Source organism: Prenolepis imparis, unplaced genomic scaffold (assembly GCF_030444845.1).
Source record: "Prenolepis imparis isolate NDT839.2.m4 unplaced genomic scaffold, iyPreImpa1.0 SCAF_2, whole genome shotgun sequence".
NCBI lineage: Eukaryota > Metazoa > Arthropoda > Insecta > Hymenoptera > Formicidae > Prenolepis > Prenolepis imparis.
The window spans coordinates 15335357-15348822 of record NW_028141160.1 but is presented as its reverse complement, the minus strand read 5'-3'; the positions used below and the strand labels follow the sequence as shown (position 1 = coordinate 15348822).

At 33.0% G+C, this 13466-nt stretch overlaps 2 long non-coding RNA genes across 10 annotated transcripts in view; one reads left to right on the top strand and one right to left on the bottom strand.

Annotated features, from left to right (window-relative positions):
* LOC145948968 (uncharacterized) overlaps positions 1 to 13466 on the top strand; it is a 124060-nt gene that overhangs the window by 33381 nt on the left and 77213 nt on the right. For all 9 annotated transcript variants that reach the window (XR_014427507.1, XR_014427506.1, XR_014427508.1 and 6 more), the window contains 2 exons: positions 2911 to 3207; positions 3342 to 3385. This is a non-coding gene — a long non-coding RNA (uncharacterized LOC145948968). The remainder of the gene's footprint in view (positions 1 to 2910; positions 3208 to 3341; positions 3386 to 13466) is intronic.
* Positions 1 to 13466, bottom strand: part of LOC145948970 (uncharacterized) — a 94379-nt gene that overhangs the window by 5335 nt on the left and 75578 nt on the right. The gene's annotated exons all lie outside the window — the stretch shown is intronic.

The following is a 13466-nucleotide window of genomic DNA, read 5'->3' as shown; positions in this document are numbered from 1 at the left end:
AGAATTTGTGTCCCTGTGCCCTATAATAATATTATTTTATATTATTATTTTAGTTCATTGTCAATTACTTCGATTTTGTTAAAATTACATATTATTTTAAGATTGTGTTCTATTGTGCAAAACAAAGAGTTTATATTCTGTATCCAATATATCTGTAGTCTTCACGATTTCACTTTGATCTCATGAATCTTCTTTTATAAGGATTGATTTGGAAAATGACAGGTACTCGAGCGATATGTCCATTCAGGACGATTTATGACGTAGATTAGAATACTCGATACAAAAATTGGTCTGACGCAAATGAAGCTCCCAGTCGCAATTTCTCTCCTTTTGTTCCGGCTCGGCCATGCGCGGACAATCACGGACAATTTATGCGTCATGATTCGCGCATTCGGTTCGGAGAAACGATTCGCCAGCCACCGCTGTTGGTCATAGATCTCCTCATAGTGTGACATAGGCCGGTCGAGAATGTCGTTAATTCGCGGAGAGATCGGCACGAAGGTCGACGCGACGCTGTCTCCTGGCCCGTATAGGCATTATCACCCGGGAATGACACGACTCGTTAGAGCGTTACACCCACGCGATCGTCATCGGACCGTTAACTATGAATTCATTCCTCGCAGCGCTCCTCCATTCTGATGTAATTTTACCGTGGTTGTTGTTTACTTTAGAATTTGATTATAAAAAGACGATATCTATATTTTTTAAAAATTTTTTAAATTTAACACTAGTCAGTTATAATTTTGTATTATGACAAAATTAAATTATATATACATTCTCTCGCTGGGAATATAATTTATAATGTTTATTTTTTAATTGGTCGTAAAGACGTGTAGAATAATATTTAGATTGATATAATGTTATCGATCTATACATTGCAAAAAAAACTAACAAAATTTCGCGCAAGAATTCGAAATATCTGAAGAGGATGGGATAAGAAATAGTATTGTAAACAAAGCGGTATACTCTGAAAATACTCGCGACACATGATATTCAGTCGAAAAAATGTACGAGTCGGTGAAGTCGATGCCAAGGCAAGCGTCGAAGACAAACGAGGCTTTCGAAAAATGTCAGACACGAGGACGCAAACCTCGACGAAGAGAGAGAAATGGAGTTCGCGAAATGGGGTCGCGGGAGTTCGATCGGGAATACTGTGGGCGGAATCCCTTTTCGCGGAAAAAAAAAAATGTAAATCGCATTAAACCTCATTGCACGCAGTGCCATCTCGCACATTTCGCATCGTCAGCGATGCAGCGCCAGAAATATATGCGACACGAATTTTAATGCAACGAGGTGCGACCTCGACGCGCGGTAACCTTTGAGGACGCGACGACAGGAATCGAAGCCAAGGCAAAGCGAGAGACCGAAAAGCTCACACTAGTGTAATAACTCAAAAACGTGCTATTTCGGTACGTGTGGGTTTGCGGAAAAATAAAGCGCATAAGAAATATCTATATAAATCTTTATATTAAAAAATATCCCTTTTAGAAATATACATTTTGGTTTTGTCAGATGAGTAAATTTCCTCTTTTTATTCAGGGTAATATAATTACAGGGTCTTATAATTACTAGTAACTGTGATAATGGAACAAGTAAAACATTTCTCAATGAACTATTTTAATTGTTTCATAATATTTTTGATACGCATAATATGCAAATCTGATGCAAATTATGGATTTTAAAGTTATTTGAAGAGTAACAGTCAGAAAGTGTGAAGCAGATTTGTTTGAGAAATTTATATTTGAAAAAGAATAAATCATTGCTCCGAATTTGTAATTTTCTTTTTCGGCCGACTGGAAGCGACAGCGCAAGCAAACCAAAATTAGGCTCGTGAGAATCAGGGAATTCCACTCCCACGCTTCTGCATGCCAACACAAGAGAGAAAAAAGAGAGAGAGAGAAAGAGTATGGCGTTCTGCCAAAATGACGTCGAAATTGTGAACAGTGCGCATCTCTTCTTCTGGTTATCTTATCCTTCTTTCCTCGTTTTCCTCGAATTGACGACATTTAGTTCATTGCGGAAGTAACTGCGGTTGTGAAAAAGTTTCCTAGAAATTTTCTGGTTTAATCTGCTGTTGTGAAAGCATGCAATATTCTATGTCATTGATTCTATATGTGAGATTTGCCTAGCTCTGAATGCATCGTTTGTTTTTGGCATATGCAAGCCTATATATAAAATCATGTTCATCGAAGTATAGAAATTAATAATAAAATAATTGTTTAGATATTTGTTAAATAATATGAAAAGATATATAATAATATATAATAATATATAATAAAGCATTATATATAATAATAATATAATAATAATATAATATACAATATATAATAAATCATTCAAGACAAATCATTTTTAATACGGTTGGAAATCTACTGTGCGAATAATTTTTTGTCAAAATAATAATTTCTATAAATCAGAGGATAATTTCGTTGTTTTTTTTTTTACTTTAACTAGAACTAGAACAACATAAGTGCGTGCCATTCTTCAACTTTATATTAAAAAGAATGACATTAAAAAAAATATATATATAGTTTGTTTAAATTCAATTAAAATATTTTTTTACAGAAATTAGCTGATTAAAGCGTTAATTTGCTAATTAAATTTTAAAATAATAATATGGTAAAAAATTAAAATAGTAATATGTTGTAAATAATATGTTATAATTTATAATACCTTATTCTTGATTAATATTTTTTGACAGAAATCAGCTGATAACTGTCAAAAATATTATAACATTATTTAAAACATTATTATTTTAATTTTTATAACATCTTATTTTAAAAATTAATTAGCAAATTAACGCTTTAATCAGCTGATTTCTGTCAAAAAATATTAATAAAGCGAAAATTTGTTAAATTTTAAAATAATAATATAAAATAATAATGTTTTATTTTATTTTATTTGTTACAGGTAGCATTGCTGATAAGCTGCGCGCGAGATTCTCGAGTGTCGAACGGACGTTGATTCGTGCGATTATAGTTTTCGCATCGTTATTTCTCATTGCAAGTGCAATGTACGCGAAATGCGCGTGTGTCTCACGCGTCGTGTCGGGAGTGCCGTGTAAAGTTTTGCGTGTCGGGAGTGCCGTGTAAAGTATCGGGCGATCGTAATTATTCGTGTTTTCGCGAGTGTCGTGAGTGCTACCATGGACCAAGAGAGGAGGAGGAGGCCCGGGGAGGCATCGGGCGACAACGGGGCAACTGTGAGGTAAAACCTAAAAACATTTTTTTCCAAACTACATTGAGATATTCCATCGTATCCAGACTTTCAAAACACCCCGTACACACACCCCATCCCCCACACACACATGTATATACATAATTTGAATATTTTGTTTTCAGATCAATGTGTGCTGTGTACTACAATTCCGCTATTGCACGGACCGGTGAGTGAGAAATTGTTTATTTTGATCGTGTTAAGAAAATATTATAACATTCCTTTCTTAAAAATGCATGTTAAATCCATTTTCGCAATATTGTTGCATCTTTTCCGCGATGCTTATTGACTGTTTCGATTCGCATTGTGCGTTATACCTATTCGTAGCATCGAGAGGCTGTCGCGAAAGTTAGTAGTTTGACAGTTTGTTCAAAATAAAATAAAATAAAATAATATGTTTTAAATAATATGTTATTATAATACTTTAATAAAATATGTAAAAAATATTAAAATAGTAATACGTTGAAAATAATAATTAAACTCTCTCTCGATTAATATTTTTGATAGTTATTAGCTGATTTCTGTCAAAAAATATTAATCGCGGATAAGGTATTATAATATATTATTTTCAACATATTACTATTTTAATATTTTTTACATATTTTATTATTTTAAAATTTAATTATCAAATTAAAAAATATTAATAAAGCGTTAATTTGTTAATTAAATTTTAAAATAATAATATGTTAAAAATATTAAATAGTAATAAGTTGTAAATAATATGTTATAATACCTACTTTAAATTTGATTAATATTTTTTGACAAAAATCAGCTGATAACTGTCAAAAATATTAATCGGGTTTAAAGTATTATAACATTATTTAAAACATATTATTATTTTATTTAATTTTATTTTGAACAAACTGTCAAACTGCTAACCCTTGCGATGACAGCCTCTTGATACTATGAATATAACGCACAATGCGAATCGAGATAGCCAATCAGCATCGCGAAAGAGAAGCAACATTACTTGCGAGAATCGACTTAACATGCCTTTTTTTAAAAAGGGACAATTATTTGTTATATTTTCGTCTTTATTTCTTAATTATATTGAAATGATAGAATGCGTGGATTTTTTTATTAAAGATTTAAAGAATATCTGAGAGAGAAAAAAAAAGAGATAGGGAAAGAGAAAGAAAGAGAATGAGAGAGTGGAGACACATGAAAGAGTTCGACTCTATACAAGCGATCGTCGGAATGTCGTGTCTCCGAAATAAGAATCGTGGGAAATAAGGAATCACGTTCCCGCATTCTTAATGTCAGGATGGCACAAAACCGTATCGTTCGCCCTCAAGCTGACGTTTAAATTGCAGAGGATATACATATGCAATCTGTTCTCTTCTCCCGTTTTCGCGAATGATGCATTTTTTCGTAGAAATAATAACAAGTCTTTTTTGAGAGATATCCGGGAGATTTCACATTATTTCCGGGACTTTTCAAATTATTCCCCGCATGGTACACGCACGCGTGTATGTGTATGTCATGAAAGCGTAAAGACATGTTTCTCTTTAGAGCGCTTCAAAAATCCGTAAGCGAGAAATGCAAATACATTGTATTGCATAGATCGATGAGAAACTCAAGGAAGAATGTTATAATATAATGTATACGCGGAGTCGGATAAATTTCAAGCTTAGGATGATCAGATAATTGCAGAGATGAAAGATCAGATTATTTCTGCGATGAAAACGTGGAGATATCGTCGAGGATAGTCCGTGGGCTGACTTATGTATTACGCATATAATCGTTTGCTATTCATGGATTAGTGCTCACGCCAAAAATGGAGCTTGACTTGGTGAAGAAGGAGAAACTAGTCGACAATGGCGACAGCTTCCTCCTTTTCATCATTCGCGATTCAAATGAACGTATCCGCTTTGCATACACGTCGCATAAAAAGATCGACGCGTCTCGGAATAGAAACGACTCGCACATCGTGCGTATAAATAATAATTCTTGATAACTTACGTGAAGAATGATGATTCCGAGGGGAATGCGGCGCATGCATCATTAAACGTCGCATAAATTATGAATTTTTTTCATAATTTTAGCTACAGTTTTTACGATTATTAACTTGTCAAGAATCGAATATAAAACGCAATATTTTTATATCTGTGGCGCAGAAAATTATCTTCTACATTATATGTTATCATTATTATGAATCAGCGTAACTTTCGTGTGATAAGATACAATTAAATAATATTTCCAATTGCAGATTAATTTCTATTTTCTTTTTTTTTCCTATTTTTTTCTTGCAATTTTTTTATAAGAAATTTAATCAATTTCTCTTTCTCTCTTTTTCTCTCTCTCTTCTCTCTCTTAATATTATATTTATCAGAATTTTAATAGATACAAAAATCGATTACATTATTGTGTACTATTAAATTGTATATTATTGAATTTATTATATTATTTATAAATGCTAATGACGCTGCACTGTTATTTGCTTGTATATTGTGAAATTTATTATTTTTGATGTTTATCTTATAAGTGAATATCAATCCTAATTAAACATGTTTTTACTCTAATTAAATATGTTTTTTCTTTGCTGATTTTATCGGTTAATCAGTGCCGATAAAAGGGCGTTTCTCGAGGTTGTATGAAAGTTTTGCATAAAACGATACAAATGCGCTAGCACTTAATAGGGATTGATGTCATGCGTTACTCACCAATTATGGCGGAACAGGTTTTGCTAGACGCGCGATAATCTAACGCAATAATCGATTTCATTTCAATTTGTCGCATGACAGCCGCTTGACGGTCGGCGGATTGTCCTCGATTAGAATTAGTACATAAATAAATATAAACGATATAACGATATAACGATATAACTTGAGTAAAGTGAGATTTAGAACGTTTTGATAATCCTGTTCTTCTGCGAATTCTTCGATTTTACGGATAGGCGGAAATATTTTTCGACAGTTTTGGGTCGTCGCTCGATAACGACAACCTGTCAGGTCGGAAAAATCCGATGCTACATATATTGTTTAAATAGTAGAAAAAATATAACACCATGCTTAAGAATATGTAGAAACAGGCAAGAATCATGATATAATTATAAAAATAATCGCGATATGCTTTCTTGCTGACTTAATATGTTACACTTTTATGCGATTCATACACAAAAAATTGATAATTACTATATATGTATTAAAGAAAATATTCGTTAGAATACGTACAAACATTTTTTCCTATTTATTTTAGTTATGATAATTATGCAATATAGTTAAATGAATATGATAGCTATGTGTATTAAATGATATATATACATTTTTTTTATTTCTTTCTTATTCATTTTCTTAACTTCAGCATTGTATATTTATCACTGAAAATTTAAAAGTAAGGGCTCGCTTTTGCGTGGTGACGCGAATGAAAATAATGAATTATGCTAGACCAAGCATCAGACTTTTCTAAGTGTCTAATCGAGGTTGATGTCATGCATTACTCACCGGATGAAATGAAACAGGTTCGATCGAGACGTGTACATTAATCGTTGTCATAAATGCAAAACAAAAGGGGCCTTCCGCGCTTGAGCCGGGGTCACATGTTTCCTACTCACCATTCCGTTTTTTTTTAACCTATTTCTTATTCTCACTCTCGATCTTCACTTTTTGCACATCGCGTAAACAACATGTGCCGTCATCATAACGACAATTGTACTGAATCTGTTCAGAATTTTTGAAGAACTAATCTTTTGCGTCAAGAGCTGTTAATTTACGCATCATTAATTCCGTACTGCGTTTTATCGCTCGTATTTTATTAAACTAATCAAATTATTAACGTGTATTATATTTTATCGTTTTTGCAAAACAATTAATTTTTATAATTTTTATAAATGAAACTTATTTGAATTCTTGCTAATTCTCTGTATTAGGTACATTGTGCCTTTTTGCCTAATGGTTATTCAATAATATTATATATAAAATATATGAAATATTAATATACAGTGATTTTAGTTATATTAGAGTGTTAGATTATGCTGCTCTTTATGTTGTTTTTTGAGATATTTTTATCCAATATAAAAATAAAAAGATGATAGACGAATTTATCGATGCTGCTACGAGTAGATGTTATTTTACATTAGTTGTTTGTAGTTTTGATCAAGTTAGATTCAAATACTTAAGTTTCAACGATCTTTTTCCGCCACGTTATACATACAATAATAGTCTGCTTTGTGCAAACGCGTCGAATGTCGAGGTACGTTCGATATATAGTCGGCCAACAGCGATAATTAAATTAACGTAACGGCCATCAATTCTATCCCTCTTCATTAAATGTTGTTATATATTACGCCTTCTATACGCAGGTTATTTCCCATATATTTCTAATGCATGTTTAATTCGATGCGCTTGTTTATATCCATTAATCCTATTGGCAAACACTCTAAAATAAGTGACGTATTCAGAGCGGAACAGATAGATAGGTACATACAGATGATTGATTCTCGATCGATTTGATCGAAATGACATGCTGATTGACGTTATTAAAATGACACCGTGATCGACGCACTATTGTTTACTCAAGCAATGCGTTATGCCGTTTACGAATTACGTATTACGAAATTAATTTTTAAATACAGACTTCTGTCAATAAATCATCGTTGATATTCCATTCGCAATAATTCGCGGTTAGCGCATCTTTTTAATATGAGAAGAAACAGAATCTGGAAAAATCAAAATCTCGAAGTACAAGAAATAATGAACTAAAAATTAGTTTTATAGTGAATAGTGCCATTAATATCCTTTCTGGTTTGTATATATAATGTTTCTAAAGAATTAATGTCGAAATTCAAATTTGTGCAACATTTTTCTGATATTAAATCTCTTTTATATCTCATTTTTTATTTGCACATTTATTCTTTTTTCATTTGCATTGTTATTGCGATCCGCGAAAATGGTTTGGGAAATAGAATACATTCTGCATTATAAAGAAAAGAATAAAATAACAAGCATATTCATCTCTCTAACTAAAAATGTAATTGCGCTATAGCATTGTGGAACTTTCGTGGAAACGAAGTGAGAGCGAGTGAAGGAATTCGAGAGGATTCGTAAAGGTTGTTGCATCGAACTGCACACGATATGAAGAAATCGAAACTTTCTTAGAACTTTTCCGCTTCCGAAGAACATCCTTCGCGGTTCTTCTTGTAACGCGGCGCACGTGTCCACTATACGTAACGTCATTTCTGCACGGAAGTTTGAGGGAAACATACGTTTGCTTTACTCGAATACGAAAATGTCGTTCGATATATATAATAATAACATTATTGCATATGTAGCAGTAGATTCAAAAGTTTTATTTGTAAATAAAAACTTTATTATGATATTTAGGCGAAAATTTTTAATGTACATTTAGTACAGTTTTAAAAATGCGGACTATTTTTTGCAAATTATATTTGAGTTTTACTAGATTTTAGTTGCAATTTTAAGAGAAAAGACATTACAATTTTTCGTTCTCTTATGGCTTGCAAACTGGATGATATTGCGTCGAAATGTGCGCGCACAAATTCCGGAATAACGGGCCGGCCGAATCAATGAAATTAATGAAACGGCAATTTGCACGAAGCGTCATGCCTGGCGAAGGACTCACGAATTGGAGCCGGAATATTGTTTTGATTAAAGGGTCGCCGAGGAATACGACGACCCAGACGCTTTCAATGAATGTGCTTTATTTTATTTCGTTTATTCACGTTGCTGTAAAAAAATTGAAACTTTGTCCTGATCAAATGATTTACTGCAACTTTTGCAAAGATGGACTATCTTAACGATACATAATGTATAATAGCTTTCGAGCGAATAATTCGCTATATATTCTGTGTGTATCGAACACGTTTATTTAAAATAATAATCAACAGGTTATTAGCTTGTATTTATATATAGAAAAAAATTTGCAAATTTATTTTTAATTCATAATCTTTTTTAGATTCGTAAATAGCATAACGCATTGCTTATATATATATATATGTATATATACTTAGAATTCTCTTATTATAGAACTCTTTATATATATAAATTTTTGATTTTGATCAAAATTTTTTAAGTATCAGTATTATAATTAGGAGTTCCTTGTCACATCGCCAAATTCTGGTTCTTTAAATATTGAGAATATTCGAAATCACCGTTGTTTTGGGACAACAGCCTTTTGTACATTTGTCGGCCGGCCAAACGCATCTGCTTTCACTTGGGAGATTCGCTGTACACGTCGTTTACATTATTCGCGTTATATTCGCAATCCCAGAAATGTGTTGGCAGCAACTGGTGTTGTCAGAATCTGTCGACATTTCCCATATCAGAATTCTGAAATGCCATAAAGTGATTCGACTGATGATATTTTCGTCCAAATTAAATTCTCTGTGCTCTCAAAATTTATACGAGATAATTTGTATGACAAAATTTATATATATATAATAAATATTTATTTACTATATCATTATTTGAAAATCTTAAGAATATTTTATAAAAATGATTAAAAATAAACAATTAGCATTTAATTCTTTGTACATTGTACAAATTGCATATTAAAAATTAACGTATTAATGTAATAAATTATTTTGTAAATATTGTTAAAAATATTTTTCAGAAATTTCGATATTCTAAATACATATATTTACTTAAGATTTTCTGTGAAACGCAAAGACGCAAGTTGAAATGCGAGTAATCTTTGCGATACTCAACCAAAAGCGTGATTGCGCTGATTGAGAAATAGATCTCTAGGAATTCATCGCGTGTTTCTTAATTTGATGGCGTTCTCGTGTTCGATTATCACAATTGTCGCAAACGTTAAAAAAAATAACGCTGTTTCATCATATATATTAGTAGTGAATGTAGTTTTGTAGTGACGCGAGATATGATGTAAACGCGATGAGTCATTGGACCCGACGCACTTTGACATATTTTATCTTGTGCCCTATATATGTTAAAACGAGATTGATTTAATAATATGATGTTATATAGAAACCTTTACGAATATTTATACGATTTATAAATCTACAAGTGATTTCCAAAGATTTTAAAAATTATAATTACTCGGCTTTATTTTTTGCAACGTATAAGGATTTGGAGTCATACAATTTGCAAGATAAAACGTAATAACGAAAGGAATCTTGGCTCTTTGTTTTCTGTCACGTGATTCACGTCGGCCATACTATACCGTATTTCGCGCGGAAAAGGAAATAAAGAAAATGGACCAAAGTCTGTCGGGAGGATTCGCTAATGACCTCAGCGTGCAGAAATGGTTGCGAACGTAGCGTGGAGAATTCCCGGGAATAGAAACGTCATCTATGAGAAAGTGCAAACCTCGTCAGCCTGCATCCTTTCCGTTCTTCTTCCTCTTATTTTTCTTTTTTCCATTACTACTAGCTTTCTCAAGAAATTCTTCGTGATTCGCTTCATTTGACAAGCGCTTGATCAAACGTTGGAAAATGTTTATATTTTACAAACGCGTTCGATTTGTGAGCAAAATCTCGCGATTTTACAATATCGAATCTCGAGTGAGTTCAATGATATATATGTCTTCGCGGTATTCAATTCGGAAAAATTTCCGTCGCGAAAACAAATTGCAAGTTGTTTGTCGAGAAATCTAGAAATATTTGATAAATTTAATGGTCGATGATGATTTTCCACACAAACTTAATTTTTAATGCATGCAGCGTCAATCGGTAATGCAAAGATGAATGTAATGCAAATGTTAAATCTTAATTTTTTTATTTATAGTAATCAAAATCGAAATTTTTTAGATGCTTAAAAATATAAGTGTTTTGATAGCTTCTTGTTTAAAACCTCTTTATTTAAAAACGAAGGCACTTCTTTCGGCAGTTACATTTTATCCTATAAAAAGCCTGTCGAGGATGAAGTATATATTGGCCCGTTTCGTTAACTGGATACGAAAGTTTTACGACTTTTTTACGATTGACGTCATTATTTCATGAAAGTCCGTGCGTCGGCACATTGTGAGATCACTCGCAATTCACGTTGACACATACATGCATACATACATATATATTGTATATCTCGCGACAGCGATAGTTCAGAAGATGATGAATTTTTGACGCGTGAACAAGGATTTCTCGTTGCGCAAAAATCAGTAATACATTCAAATCACCCCCGTAATTTTATCTTTATTTTATCTTTATTGCATTATGCTAAGCTCTCTCTCTCTCTCTCTCTCTTTCTGTCAAATAGACACGAAATCATAATTATGCTAATGAACCAGCACTTGTATATGATTTATAACTTGGGGCGTAATTCGAGCGTAACGTCATATTGCAAATATGACATTATAAAGTTACAAATCGTCATTCTCATTATATCGATTCCTATTGACTTGCTCAATATTGCATTCGTTTTGCATAACTCGTCGCGAATATATCTCGCGAATCTATATTGACATCAGGAAACTCGCATGACGCGCGATCCGTCAAAGAGCTACGAATTTCTGGCAAAGTGACAACGTGTCGCTATTTTCTTCATTCGCTGTACTCCCTCGTTATTTCCGTAAAATTGTAAAACGCGGATACGTCATCGTCGTGCCAATTCACGTGCGATCGAATGCAATATATATGTCGCGGGAAGAAAACTGCAACGGACCGCCCGCAACGAATGCTGCGCCGGCCGATGCAATTATTCGCATCCGTGAGACGGGCGTGAAGCAAAATTGCGACACACGTATCCGCGCGTGCACGCGTTTTCCAACAATCGTTCGTGCGCACACATTGTGTCGAAAGTGCGCCGTTTAATTTGCCGCCGGCGAAAGCGTAATTATAGCGTTGCGCCGCGTTTGCGTGCCGCAAATCTGTCGACGGACTTCTAAAGGCGGATATAGCCCTATCTACTAACATATAGTTTTTCTCTTTGCGAGCATTTTGCTGCTAGCAAGAAAATGGAGTGTTCTATGATTCATCTACTTATTTAATATTTCTTACGATTTTCTTACTTAAAAATTTATAAATATAAAACAATATTAAATATTATATATTTAAAATTATATTATATTAAATATTAAAAATTATTTTCTAATGCAAGCATTATAAAATGTTTGTTTCTAAATCTGTTAGAATTTATATATATATATATATATATATATATATATATATAAAAAGCGCGATTTTTTAAGTACATGTTTTTAAACATTTTTTCCCTGATTTTCTCAGTGTTTCTGAAAGTGCTTCATTAAATTAAGCTAGGTACATCATGTTATGAAAATCGATATATTTACCACGAGAGACTATCGCATTTGCATTTACTTTGGTTATATGCAAACAGTGCAAAATAGTTACATATACGATGTATATTTAAGAATATATTGACTTTAGTAATTTATGTGATATAAGCACGTTGATATATATAGATTGCACAATGTAAATAAACGAATGATGACTGAAACGTGTCCCTCTTTCACGGATATTTTTACGATATAGTATTTAAGCAGTGCTTAGAAAATTCTGACTACGTAATTTCTACGAATCATTTCAAACAGATGCACCGTGAGTAATGCACTCAAAATAATTCCTCCTGATGCTCGCTACGCAGTATTGAATTGTGCAAGCGGCAAACCGGACATGACAATTTTCACGGAAATTCCCGGAAAAAAGCTCGATTTAGCCGGCGCCCGACTTGGTTTTCTATGTCATATGTAAAAAAAAAAAGATGATTGAGGAGAAATTCGCTGACGAAGTATCAGATGATTTAATGGCTTACGACTTACGAGACTCTCGAAATATCGTCTCAAGTCATCTCTCATGAGAGTATCTTTTTTTTTTTTTCTTCTCGCTGGCATCGTCGAATGTGCGATGAATTAAGACGAGGTTATTTGCATTCATCACTGTGATACGTTAAATGTGTGTGAACAACTCATTATGAATATTTGCGTTCATATTTTTAGACTCGCTGTGCCCGATTATGCAAAATCGAAATTAACGACCGCACGGTTAAATTGCGTGTAATTTTTTTCTTTTTTGATAAATCGCAAAATTTTACGTCTCCTCTATAATCCATTGTAACATATTATCGCCGAGTTTAAACGCCATCTCCATCCTTTGGCAACGTTTCGGTAAGCGCCCGTAAATTAATGTTGTTCCTGCTAAACGTAAGCAATAAATTAAATTCAACGTTCGTATGTGTGTAGAATTCAATGGTGATGACAGATGATAACTGCCTGCTAGGAATAGTATGTACATTTTACGCTTTACAGATACTCTAAAATCTAAAATATCATCCTGACGCCTCCTGTGGAAAAAGGGCGACGCATTTTTTTTTTTTTTT